General features: G+C 41.2%; 1 protein-coding gene and 1 long non-coding RNA gene across 18 annotated transcripts in view; one reads left to right on the forward strand and one right to left on the reverse strand.

Moving 5' to 3' along the window:
• Positions 1–13,303, reverse strand: part of LOC138741615 (adhesion G protein-coupled receptor B2-like) — a 711,436-nt gene that overhangs the window by 31,184 nt on the left and 666,949 nt on the right. The gene's annotated exons all lie outside the window — the stretch shown is intronic.
• Positions 1,731–7,645, forward strand: LOC138741617 (uncharacterized). The gene is made up of 2 exons (XR_011343615.1): positions 1,731–2,465; positions 7,389–7,645. It is a non-coding gene; the product is annotated as an uncharacterized lncRNA (long non-coding RNA).

Raw genomic sequence — 13,303 nt, forward strand, 5'->3', positions numbered from 1 at the left:
TAGATTTTCTTTTAGAATGGTTTGGACCGGACGTTCTACTGACTTTCCGTGATAGATCGTGCACAGATCCTCTACCAGCTCCTGATCAGAGACCTCAATCAGTTATTCTGGGTTTTCACAAATTTCAAACTAGGAGCTTTTAATAAAGAAATCTAGTCACAGAGGAATGATTGACTACAAAGGTCAGAAGGTTTGGATTGCTGAGGATTATTCACCTGAGGTTATGAGTGAGTGTGTTAAATGCAAGATCATGTCAGAATTCTACAATCAAGGTATTAAGCAATCTGTTTTTCAGATCACACTGAAGGACCATTCTAAGAAATGGTTCTGTTCTGTCAAAGCAGCCCAGAATGTTTGAAAGATCTGCCATCTATCATCTTACCACCTGATTAACTGTTTCTCTAATTCTATGTTGGCTGTTTTACTTCTTGAATCTTTTAGTGTTTACCTAATAGAATAAAATCATGGAGTTAATGCCTCAGTGTTTCTAAATTTTGATTAGTTTTTTGACATCTATATTTTTTTTCCATCATTTAACATGTAAAGTTTTTTGATTATGATCTATTTAAATTGATATTTTAATATCTATGTATTCTCTACTTTTAAGGTTTTTCCTTTAATAATGATTACATTTTCATAATATAACACAATGTTTATTGCTATTTCTGTCCTTGACATTAACTGCAGTAACTGTTTTGTCTTGTCTGGAAAAGATTCAAGGTTTCATTATAATATTGTAGTTTTGCAAATAGAAATTTTGGAGATGGGCAATTTAGGTAGTAGCTTGCCTTCTGTCTCTTGGTCAGCTTTTCTGGCTTGGGAGGGAGGGTTTTCATTTCCTTGGAAGGTGTTTTGGCTCTAAAAAGACATGGTTTTGGTCATCTTGTTTCCAAGGTCTGTTCATTATAATTGGAATAAGCCATTATTTGCCAGCCTCTTGTTTTTTTTTTAATAGTCAAAATGGATCATTAACTTAATTCGTTTTAATGTTAAAAGATTCAACCACCCTGCAATTAAATAAGATTTTTGGCTTTCATTAAAATATTTAAGGTCCCAATTATATTTTTGCAAAAAACACATGTATGCAATAGTAACAACATCTTTTTAGAAGATGGAATGGGTTACATTTTCATTCTTCATTTTGGTCTAAATCCAGAGGGGTATCAATTAAGAAAAAATCATACAATCCTCTTTGTTCAATATATTGTGTCAGATACAAATGTTACAGGGAAATTATAATAAATTGATTGTGTTTGCTAATGTTTATGCACAGAATGTGGATGACCCTGGATTTTTGAACTATTTTTCCTCATCCCTGTCTGATCTGAGCCTTTATTCATTAGTGATGGGAGGAGGCTTTAATTGCTGGTTTGATCCAGTTTTGGGCCATTTGACTTCTAAACCAGCCACTTTGAATAAACCGACTATTTATTCAGTTTTTTTTTTACTAAAATGCAGTATTATTGATATCTGTTTTTCTTTCATCCAGAAGGCATGGAATATTCAGTTTTTCCCTCATGTTCACACATTTTCAAATCAATTTTTTTTATTGACAGTCAAATTATCTTATTAATTTGATCTTGTGAATATAAATAATTATTTATGACTATGTTCCTGTGTTCTTATCTTTAAACTTCTATGGTCTCTCCCAAATAAACAGATATTGGTATTTTAATTTTACCTCATTATAGGATTAAAAAATTATTAAAAAATTCTTGGAGGAACAAATTAAGACTGTCTAATTTTCTTGGATGTGTTCAAGACTTTTTAAATTAGGGGGAAAATTATTTCTTATACTGCAAGTATTAAGGAAAAGGCTAAATAAAGAAAAGTGATTTAGCTAACCAAATGAAACAATTAGATCAAAAATATACTCTGGCTCCAGACTCTGCTTCATATAAACAGCATGATCAAATTAAACCAATGTGATCTTCTGATATATCCAATTGAAAGCCAACTTTTAAAAAGGTAAAAGTCAATTGTATTCATGGAAATAAAACAGGTAAACTATTGGCTAATGTTACAGAGTGTTGTGTATTGGCCTGTGTGTTGTGTGGTTTTATGTTAAAAAGTGACAGTTTGCCTTAGAGAACCAAGGTGAAGGTGGACTGCTGAGCGAGTGGGAGACAGACTGACCATGTGCAGAAAATGATCTGAAGATTTCTGGACTTGGACGATAAACCACCACTGGATGGCACTGTGGAGTGGAAGAAGGCCCAGAGCACGAGTCATGGTCTGGCGGACAGTTTAGAATGTTGGAATTTCAGAAAGGATGAACATTCCGAAGGCAGCCAGAAGGATCCGGACCAAGCCAGTGGTTCCTCTCTCTGCAAGCATTAGGGCTGACAACTTCAAGACAACTTTGAATTTTGTTCGTTCTCACACAAAAGGATCTTTTGGCTTCAGTTTACCAAAAGAAACTGAAATTTGTTCATGATCTTTGCTTCAGTTGAGATTGCAGTTTTGTGAGTCTTGTGTGTTTTGTGTCTAAGTTTTTCTGTGGGCTGGTTGGAAATATAACTTAGACTTTAATTACATATGTTATATTTAGGCTGGGGAATTTATTAGTTTTACACTGTTACAGAGATTTGCATAGTAACCAGTGGGCATTGTTATAAAAGGGGGGATTTTGAATTAAAGTTAAGGTGAATTTTTTGTTAATAAAGTAATTGTTCATCTTTACCCCTGTGTGATCTACCTTTGTTGTTGCTGGTTTGATCTTGTAACACTAATCAATTAAAAACTTTGGTAGCCAAACAGCAAATTAAGGAAATTCACAAAGCTAATGGTAATATGAGAACTGGTCATTTAGAAATAAATTATATCTTTAAGGAATTTTTTCTGAATGTTATAGTTCTAACTCTTCTAATAATAATGTGGTAAGTGCCCTAAAATGGTACTTCACAGCTGTTTTGACCCAATTAGTGTCTAAATTTCTCTTGCACAATATTAGGTGGAGACTCCCTTAATCCTATCTGCCTTTACTTGCCATCCGTTTCCATTTTCTCCCTGATGAAACCTTCAATATTCTTTGACATCAACAGCTTACTCATCTTGCCATCTTAGCCTTTCATCCTTACCAAGATATTCTGGCCCTAAACTCTTACCAACTCTTTGAAGATTTCCCCCCCACTAGAACATAACAGCATAGTACAGGCCCTTCAGCCTTTTATGTGCCTATCTACATAAACCTACTCTGCAACAATCTAATTTTCTCCAAGTCATCAATAACCCTCTAGTTTTCTTCTACTTTCCTGTTTCAATCTATCTTTTTTCTCTCTATCTGCTGGTTTTTGATGTTACAGTGAAAACCTGCTTTCCATCACTAATCTTTACTTCAGTTCTTGCCACCCTCTCGCTCTTTGCGATGTTTTTTCCTACTTGTCCAGTTCCAAGAGGCTTTGTGCTGAAACAACTCCACTTATTTCACCACCAATGCTTTCAGACCCATTAAATTTTTGCAGCACTGAAATTTGCACCACAGGTGAGCAAACCATGAGGAAAGGGTCAATGTGTCATACCAAGGTAAAAGCGTCTCACACTAGAGGACGTGATTTAAGGTGAGGGGCAATATTTTTTTTAAATAGTGTTTGGTTCCTGCTATGAGCTGCCTGCCAGGTGTAGTGGTGAAAGCAGAGACAATGGTAGTGTTTAAGAGGCTTCTGGATAGACATGAATAGGAAGGGACTGGAGTAAACAGCAGAAATTTAGTTTAACTGTTCAGCACAGACACATGGGCTGCAAAGACTGTTCCTGAGCTGGACTGTTCTATGGTCCAAGTAGCTAAGAAAAGCCAGCATTACAGTTCATTTGTCAGAAATAGGATTACAATTTTGGGATGTTGTACCAAGACTAAACCTTGATGATCATGCATTGAACACTAATTCAGGCACCAGATTATGAAAACTACAGAGGCACCAGACAAGGAGCAAATGTGCAAGATTCCAGAAAATGAGGGCATATGGAAGAATAAAGAGTGGGTCTCTTTTTTCTTCAAAAAAGTGGCTGAGAAGTGACTTGAAAGTATTAGGTGGAGAGAATACATCCAGCTGTGGGAAGAGCATATGTGGAGGTTATCAATATAAATGATCACTAAGACATCTAATCACGAAGAGAAATACTTTCCCTACCCAACATTGAGATCAAGAAACTCACCACTGAGAATAGTTGATGCAAGGAGTAACAAAAAAAAATTAAGGTTCAAAGCTTCCCTTTATTGTCACAACTGCAAATTACAAATGTACATGATATACTTCCACTTTTGCCATAGACAATCACCATGAACATTGCCCAATACCCCTAACAGAAGAAAGGAGCAAAAGAGTCCCTTTATTTTTAAAAAATTTAGACATACAGCACAGTGACAAGCCATTTCATCTTCTCCCCATTAACTTACACCCATGGTGTTTCAAAGGGAGGGAGAAAAGCAGACCCCCAGAGAAAACCCATGCAGATATGGGGAGAATGTGCAAACTCCTTACAGACAGGGCAGGACTTGAACCCCAGGCCCAGTCTGGAGTGATGTTGTAAAGGCATCGCACTAACCTTTATTCTAACCAAGCCACTAAAACCAGCGCCTGTGGAATCTCCTCCAGCCCTCAGACTCCGTGGCTGGAGACTCCAGTTCAAACCATCAGCAACCTGAGCTCCAGATCCAAATTGAGAATCAGTGCCTAAACCCTTCAAGAGCTTTTCCTGCCATTAGCACCCTCTTGAATCTCAGTTCTGCTACCTAGTTTCCATGAGTCAGTCTATGTCTGTGTGGGATCTTCAAATGAAGGCCACCAACCACCCAGTCTGTGTGGCTCCTTCAGTCACTGAGCCCCTCGTTGGTCCACTGCCATGATCACTGCCCTGTAGGATCTTCTATGTTTCTTCTCAACAGGGGATGTTTCTGCATTTCTGGTAGCCTGCACCAGTCTGTTGTTCCCCTAGAGTCTGTTGCTTTTGAGGTACAGCATAGCCCTTATGGTTGCAGGATTAAAAACCCCTTGACCAGGCCATTTAAAGCCTGTGCAGAGCTGTCAGCATTCAGGCCAGGTGATAGGACCCAGCAGAGCAGCACTGGGTCTGTTTCCCACTCTCCCAAGTCCGCACTAGTGACACCGCTGTCATTACAGCGGCTAGAACACAGGCAGGAAAAGTGAAAACAAGTTCTGGAGTAAATCAGCAGGACTTGCAGTGTCCAAAGGAGGTAGATATTCAACTAACTGGATCAGGTCTAAGTCCTTCCTCAAGGGAACAAAGTGAATAGACGATCACAATGATCAATGCAGAAGAGGAAAGAGGAGTATAGACTGATTCGGTGTAATCCTGCAGAATATATTGATGCATTCATGTCAATTCTATACAAATTATTTAATACCAGCTGTAAAATACTGGAGCACTAATTTATTAAGGTATGAAAATGAAATTATATTGTTGCTGCTAATATATACAAACTTTTAAAGCATAAAAATCTAGGATGCACAGTTATCTGTGGGATAAGACATTGGAGACGTTAGAATGGAAAAATCTAGGATGCACAGTTATCTGTGGGATAAGACATTGGAGACGTTAGAATGGAAAAATCTAGGATACACAGTTATCTGTGGGATAGGACATTGGAGACGTTAGAATGGAAAAATCTAGGATGCACAGTTATCTGTGGGATAGGACATTGGAGACGTTGGAATGGAAAAATCTAGGATGCACAGTTATCTGTGGGATAGGACATTGGAGATGTTAGAATGGAAAAAGCTAGGATGCACAGTTATCTGTGGGATAGGACATTGGAGACGTTAGAATGGAAAAAGCTAGGATGCACAGTTATCTGTGGGATAAGACATTGGAGACGTTAGAATGGAAAAATCTAGGATGCACAGTTATCTGTGGGATAGGACATTGGAGACATTAGAATGGAAAAATCTAGGATGCACAGTTATCTGTGGGATAGGACATTGGAGATGTTAGAATGAAAAAATAACATTTCAAGGCAAACTATGTATTGGAACATTGATGAAAGAGCTAAATATTGTGCATTTTTGTGCTCTGAAATAGATTGATGGTGCAATTTATAAATACATCCCATATTAAGGACTTTTCAAAACCCAAATGCGAATGCCAACATGACATTAGCTCATGTTGTGCTAATAGCAAATTGAATGCCAGTCGAGGAATAAAATGTTCGCACTCCTGATTCAATGATAAGCTGACCCTGTGTCAGCAGAAACAACTTTGCTGTGACGTACACCTCTATCGTTCAGCACTATTGCATCGCTAAAATACAACGGATAATCCAGCCATTAACACCGATAAATGATATCACACATCATTGGCTTAGTCAACCTAAAGAGCTTTACCACCTCGTAGATTTCCTTTATATTTATATTTCCTGCCACTTATCCCTGACAGCCCATCTGTGAAAGATAATGATATGTACAAGTATTATACAACTGAAGCTCAGTCTGAAGGCAGTGGGATAATGAATCAGTTGCTTTAAATAATTGAATAAAGGGAATAAATAATGGACTCTGCCTAGTTTCTTGAACAAGTATAGAACTGAAAGAAAGGAAGAGGGAGAACGTGTATACAAGTGTGAATATCCTATCTATACCCACATTGGACAAGTGTGACAGGCTGCCAGTAGAGGCAGAGTTAAACTTCTGCTTACAAACACAGAATCATGAAAACATGGGCTGATGAGAATGATAAATGGATCATAGATTTTTTAAAAAGTAGTCATGGAAACAGATTTTCCAGGGGAATTGGGAGTTCCAATGCTTCTGGGAACATAGGTTCATTTGCAGAAAGTAATCAGCCAAATGTGAAATGGATAAAAATTGGTGCCATTAAAATATGCAAAATTTTTCAGAACTTCCCTTCAGGAATTTAATTGGAAAAGAGTACAAAGGCTGGGCTTAATAACTAGAATCAAATATTTTCTCACTCCTGCCACCCTCAAGTCCACACACAATGTGCTGCAGAGACCTTTTAGATTAAACTATGTATTACTAAACCATAGTCTGCTTAGTTTTGGTTCGATTCACCAGACACAAATCGAAATGGAGTGTAGGAGAACACCACCAATTAGATCGATTGGACCTGGTCTTACATGTTCAAGATGGATAAAAGCTGCTGAACACAGGCGGGATTGTGTTATCCATCAATTGTCTTAAATAACATCCATCAAAGAATTAAGAATTCTTTTCACAATGAAAATTTGAAATTTTACTGGCAATATTTGTGCACCTAATGTGGTCAGAAGTGGTGCACCATTCCTTTCCTTCCTCACTAGCATGGGTGAATGAATGATCAGTAAAATAGTTGGAGCATACAGGGCAGCCCACATCTTCTGTTAACTATTCAACTAGGAGCACATCACTGACATAATACCTTTCTACTTTCAGGGACACGACTGACATCAGGAAACCTGACAGAAGAACTTTTAAGAATTGATATCCTTATCTCATCAATCTGCAGTAAATTGCAAGTTGATCTATGCACAGAGCCATGTTTGCATGTGCTCTGGGTATAAACCCCCACAACACAACTTCCAGCTTGCTTCTGGCCAGTAACAAGACAATGCAAGAGCAATGCCTGGGCAAAAGTGCCACGTGTGGAATGTTTGGTGCACAAAATAAGTGAAATAAAATTTAATCGTGAATTTTAGGTTTTAGACCGTTGGTATTTAAGCTCTGTAACATTTAGAAAAAATGGCTCTAGCCCTGTGAACCAGCAGGAAATTATTGTCCATGCTATTCAGAAAACACTGGTGGGGAAATTGAAAAGCATCAAACAGCTGTATCATGGATCTCACCCTCCCCACCATTTGTCTGTTATTCTACCTCTCTGAGAGAAGTTCTGATGCACATGTTGGGCTATAAATCTTCCTGTTCTCTTGTGACTGATGGATAATGAGATGAAGCAGAACAGCATTTATGATTTTTAAACCACTTTCAGTGAAAGTCTAGAAAAAAAGCTGGTGTTTATATTGGTTTTAATTGTAACCTTCACAACAAACAAGTTCAACATTCTTCACCTCCTGAAGAGTCTCAAGTGCTCTGCAAATAATGCAATCCTTAGTAACACCATCACTGTTACACAGGTGATTGCAAGAACATTACAGCAAAGTAGAGGCCCTTCAGCCCATGATGTGCTTACCTATACAAACCTACTTCACAATCATCTAAGCCTTCCCTCCCTTGCACCCATAACCCTCAACTTTTCCTACATCCATGTGCTTATTGAAGTCTTCAATTGCACTAGCCACCACCACTCCCTGAAATGCATTCAGGCACCCATTCTAAAACCTACCTCTGACATCTCCCCTAAACACTCATGTGAAGCAGATGTCCTCTGTGTAGGCCATTGTTTCCTGGGAAAAGGGTGTTGGCTGCCCATCCAATCTATGCCTCTCAATTGAAGACCTCTGTCACTCTAAAGACAAAAATATTAGCTTGCTAAATCTTTCTTCACAAGATATTTTCTCCATTCCAAGCAGCATCTTGGTAAACCCCCTCTAAAGCAACTACATCTTTCCTTTGATGGAGCAACCAAATTTGAACCAAATACTGTGACTGTGGTCCAACCAGCATTTTATAGAGCTGGCATATCTGCTTCCTCTCCAGATATCTCCCAGTTCTTGTCTCATTTTCTCAGGCAGTGAATCTGCAAACACTTTCGCTTCATTGGGTTCTGTAAAAATAAATCTGTTTTTTCCCCTCAGGAACAAAAACCTTCAACACTGCTGGGTACCTTAAAACAAAAGTGTAACCTTTTTCCCCAAAGCACATTTTTAAACAGCATTGAATTATTTTTAAAAAGAAAATCAGGGTAAAAGAAAATCTTATTTTCATTATAAATCAATGGTAATTGTTTCCTCTTCGCTTGCTTCACGGCCAGCTCCAAGATCTTCTCCCTCACTTCAGAACAAAGTAACTTGACCAGTATCGAACGTGGCTTTTGATCTGGCTGCAGTTTAGGTTGTAATGCTCGATGAGCTCTTTCAATCTCAATCTCTCCTTGAAATTCAGTTACCTGCAGAGTTTGCAGAATCCAACGTTGTAAAGATCTCTTCATGGTCTTGCCCTTTGGTCGCCTTCAAGTCCAACAATTTTTATATTATTTCTTCCCCTGAAATTTTCTAACTTAATCAATTTTTGAGTTAATTGATCTTTTGTTGTAGTCACTTCAGCTTGAACTTTCTTCATTTGTTCTTTAACATTTTGAATTTCAAATTCATTACCTTTAATTTTTTTCTTCCATCACTTCAAATCTTTTGACCATTTGCACCTGCATTCTCTCTACCTTCTTTGTAAAATCCTTATTTTCAATTATATTCTCATTGCATTTTTTAACTTCAATTGTTAACTGTTGCAAAGATAGCTGGAAAGTATCCATATATTTCTTCATTTCTGTTGTGGATATACAAGACTCTTATTTTCTCCTGTCTTTTGGTCAAAACTCTGTTCAACATTCATTTCTTCTTCCTGCACCGCTGGAGCTGGAGGTTTCTTGAGCCTTTAAAATTGCCTGTTTTTTTCCCTATGCATTCACTTCTTCACCCATGGCACATGGGCATTGTCAGGGAGACCTTGCACAGCGATGCCCAAGGTCTCCCCAGCTCCAGGCTTATTCCCACGGGCATCTACCCTCCAGACAGCTCTAGGATCCTTCGAGGACGGCCTCTCTTCTTTATCACCTTTTCTTGTTCAAGGTCTTGAACATAAATGGTAATTTTATCTTTCTGCATTATTCTGTAGGCCTCCCAGTAGCTTTCCTCTCTATTTTCTTTCAATCAATTCAGCCTTCTTGACTTTAAAAAACATTTTCAGCATAGAGAATTCAAGTCTAGCTCCAGATCATCACATGGCATATTCCACCCCCCCCCCACCCCCACAACAACCTACTGTTGATATTCCAGAAATATCTTTTGAAAGAGTCTCCTGAAATGTGAACTGCTCAACCAATCATCCCCAACTGAGCAGCTCTATGGCTCCAAAGAGAAGTCCTACACTATGTCCTACTCAAAGTTCCAACAGGGTTCATCAAAGAGCAAGTTCAGTCCTTACCACCACAAAGCCATCACCCCAGAAGGCAAAGAGTGTAGAAAGGTCAGAAAGTACCCTGACAACTTCTACCTCTCTGCGTGAGAAGAATATGATGTCCTCCAGAATGACTGAAGGACTGTGCAGTGAGCAGCCAGTCTATCCACTCATTCTTGTGTTATTCTGTAATTGCAATTGCCACCATTTGTTTAGGGGCACCCTGTAGTTATCATAGTTTATGTTTACAGAGCATTTATTTTGTTGGGGAGGGGGTAAAAGAGCATGAGGAAGTTATCATTCATATATGCCATGTACTGGGGAACCATCTTCAACTTTTATTAAACCATCAAAGAAGCTTCACACCTCTGTACTTGTGTATTACTAAATCATAAATACAGATCAGGTTCCAATACCTTTAATTCTCTAATTACCTCCACTTCATTACACACCACCCAATCTAAAACAGCCAGACCCCTAGTGGGCTTATCAACAAGCTGTTTCAAAAAGTCATCCTGTGAACTCTTTTGCCAAGATCCAGTACTTTCCCAACTTTCCCCACTCCACTTTAGTGTTAAAAACCCCCCATTATTTTAACATTTTCCTTCTGACATGCTTTTTCTATTTCCTGCGGTAACTCCGTCCACTTCCTGGCTGCGGTAACTCCGTCCACTTCCTGGCTGCGGTAACTCCGTCCACTTCCTGGCTGCGGTAACTCCGTCCACTTCCTGGCTGCGGTAACTCCGTCCACTTCCTGGCTGCGGTAACTCCGTCCACTTCCTGGCTGCGGTAACTCCGTCCACTTCCTGGCTGCGGTAACTCCGTCCACTTCCTGGCTGCGGTAACTCCGTCCACTTCCTGGCTGCGGTAACTCCGTCCACTTCCTGGCTGCGGTAACTCCGTCCACTTCCTGGCTGCGGTAACTCCGTCCACTTCCTGGCTGCGGTAACTCCGTCCACTTCCTGGCTGCGGTAACTCCGTCCACTTCCTGGCTGCGGTAACTCCGTCCACTTCCTGGCTGCGGTAACTCCGTCCACTTCCTGGCTGCGGTAACTCCGTCCACTTCCTGGCTGCGGTAACTCCGTCCACTTCCTGGCTGCGGTAACTCCGTCCACTTCCTGGCTGCGGTAACTCCGTCCACTTCCTGGCTGCGGTAACTCCGTCCACTTCCTGGCTGCGGTAACTCCGTCCACTTCCTGGCTGCGGTAACTCCGTCCACTTCCTGGCTGCGGTAACTCCGTCCACTTCCTGGCTGCGGTAACTCCGTCCACTTCCTGGCTGCGGTAACTCCGTCCACTTCCTGGCTGCGGTAACTCCGTCCACTTCCTGGCTGCGGTAACTCCGTCCACTTCCTGGCTGCGGTAACTCCGTCCACTTCCTGGCTGCGGTAACTCCGTCCACTTCCTGGCTGCGGTAACTCCGTCCACTTCCTGGCTGCGGTAACTCCGTCCACTTCCTGGCTGCGGTAACTCCGTCCACTTCCTGGCTGCGGTAACTCCGTCCACTTCCTGGCTGCGGTAACTCCGTCCACTTCCTGGCTGCGGTAACTCCGTCCACTTCCTGGCTGCGGTAACTCCGTCCACTTCCTGGCTGCGGTAACTCCGTCCACTTCCTGGCTGCGGTAACTCCGTCCACTTCCTGGCTGCGGTAACTCCGTCCACTTCCTGGCTGCGGTAACTCCGTCCACTTCCTGGCTGCGGTAACTCCGTCCACTTCCTGGCTGCGGTAACTCCGTCCACTTCCTGGCCGCTATTTCAGTCCACTTCCTGGCTGCTGTTTGGGGCCTGTATACAAATGCCAATAGGGTCCTTTCACCTTGCCATTTCTTCAACCCATACAGATTCTACTCCATCCGATCCTATTCCCTCCTTTCTAGAAAAAGAATATACCTACCTATTTTTTCTGTACATTGTACCCTTGGGACATTCAAGTCCCATTCACATCCATCATTAAACTGTCTCAGTGATGGCCAAAATGTCATATTTTAATGTAAATGTCCAACAAGATCCTCCATTCTAGTGCTCCATGCATTCAAGTACAGTACCCTTAGACCAGTATCGGCTACTGATTCACTGTCTTTCTATTGTATAGTAAAGTATCCTGTCTTTTCATCTTCCTGTCCTCATCGTCTTCTTTGCTGCACATTGTTTTTGACTTTTTTTGTTTTCCTCTTTCTCAACCCCAACACCCTGGTTCACTTCTACCCTAATCTCTACACTCATTCTGATTTCCACTCCCGCACCCCCAAACTAGTTTAAACTCTCACCAACAGCTCTAGCAAACCTGCCTGCCGGGATATCAGTCCCCCTCAAGTTCAGGGGCAGCCCATCCTTTTTGGGGAGGTCAGACCTTCCCCAGAAGAGATCCAGAATCTGAACCCTGCCCCAACTCTTCAGCCACACATTCATGTGCCATAACTTCCAGTTCCTACCTTCTCTGACACACAGCACAGGCAGCAGTCTTGAGATTACCACCCTTGAGGTCCAGTTTTATTAACTTCTTTCCCAACTCCCTGTATTCCTTCCAGACCTCATCCTACTTCTATATGCCATTGGTCCCCATAAAGACCACAAAACCCAGCTGCTCACCCCCCCCCCCTCCAGAATCTTATGAACTCTGAGAGACATCCATGACCCTGGCACCTGGGAAGCAACATACCATACAGGAGCCTCAATCTCATTTGCAGAATTCCCTATTCACTCATCTAACCAACAATCCCCAATCTCCGTAGCTCACCTCTTGTTCACCCTTCCCTCGTTAGTCAGGGGAGCAGCCTCCATGCCAGAGTCCTGGTAGGTCACCCCCACCAACAATATCCAAAACTTGTTGGTGGGAACAGCCACAGGGATGCTCTACATTATCTGACTCTTCCCCTTTCCTCTTCTGAGGGATACCCAGCTACCTACCCCCTGAATTTAGGGAGGACTGTCTCCCTGAAATTCTTGTCTACAACTGCCTCTGTCTCTCTCAAGATCCACAGATCATCCAGCTTCCTATCTCCAGTTGTAAGGAGCTACAGCTGAATGCACCTTTTACAGGTATAGTTCATCCGGGACAACTACACTGTCCCAGATTTCCTACATCCAGAGCAACCCACTCCCCTAGTTGACTCCACGATCAAAATTTAATTAAAGGATTAACTAACATACCTAGCCTTACCTCTCTGATATCTAGCAAGCTCTTTCTCACCTTCTGCTTGCCAAAGTCTCACTCCTTTAGCTACCCCTCCTTTTATTGGTCCCTGCCAATGAACTCAATTCCCCAATTAATCAACACTC

This window comes from Narcine bancroftii, chromosome 8 (genome assembly GCF_036971445.1).
Source record: "Narcine bancroftii isolate sNarBan1 chromosome 8, sNarBan1.hap1, whole genome shotgun sequence".
Taxonomy (NCBI): Eukaryota; Metazoa; Chordata; class Chondrichthyes; order Torpediniformes; family Narcinidae; genus Narcine; species Narcine bancroftii.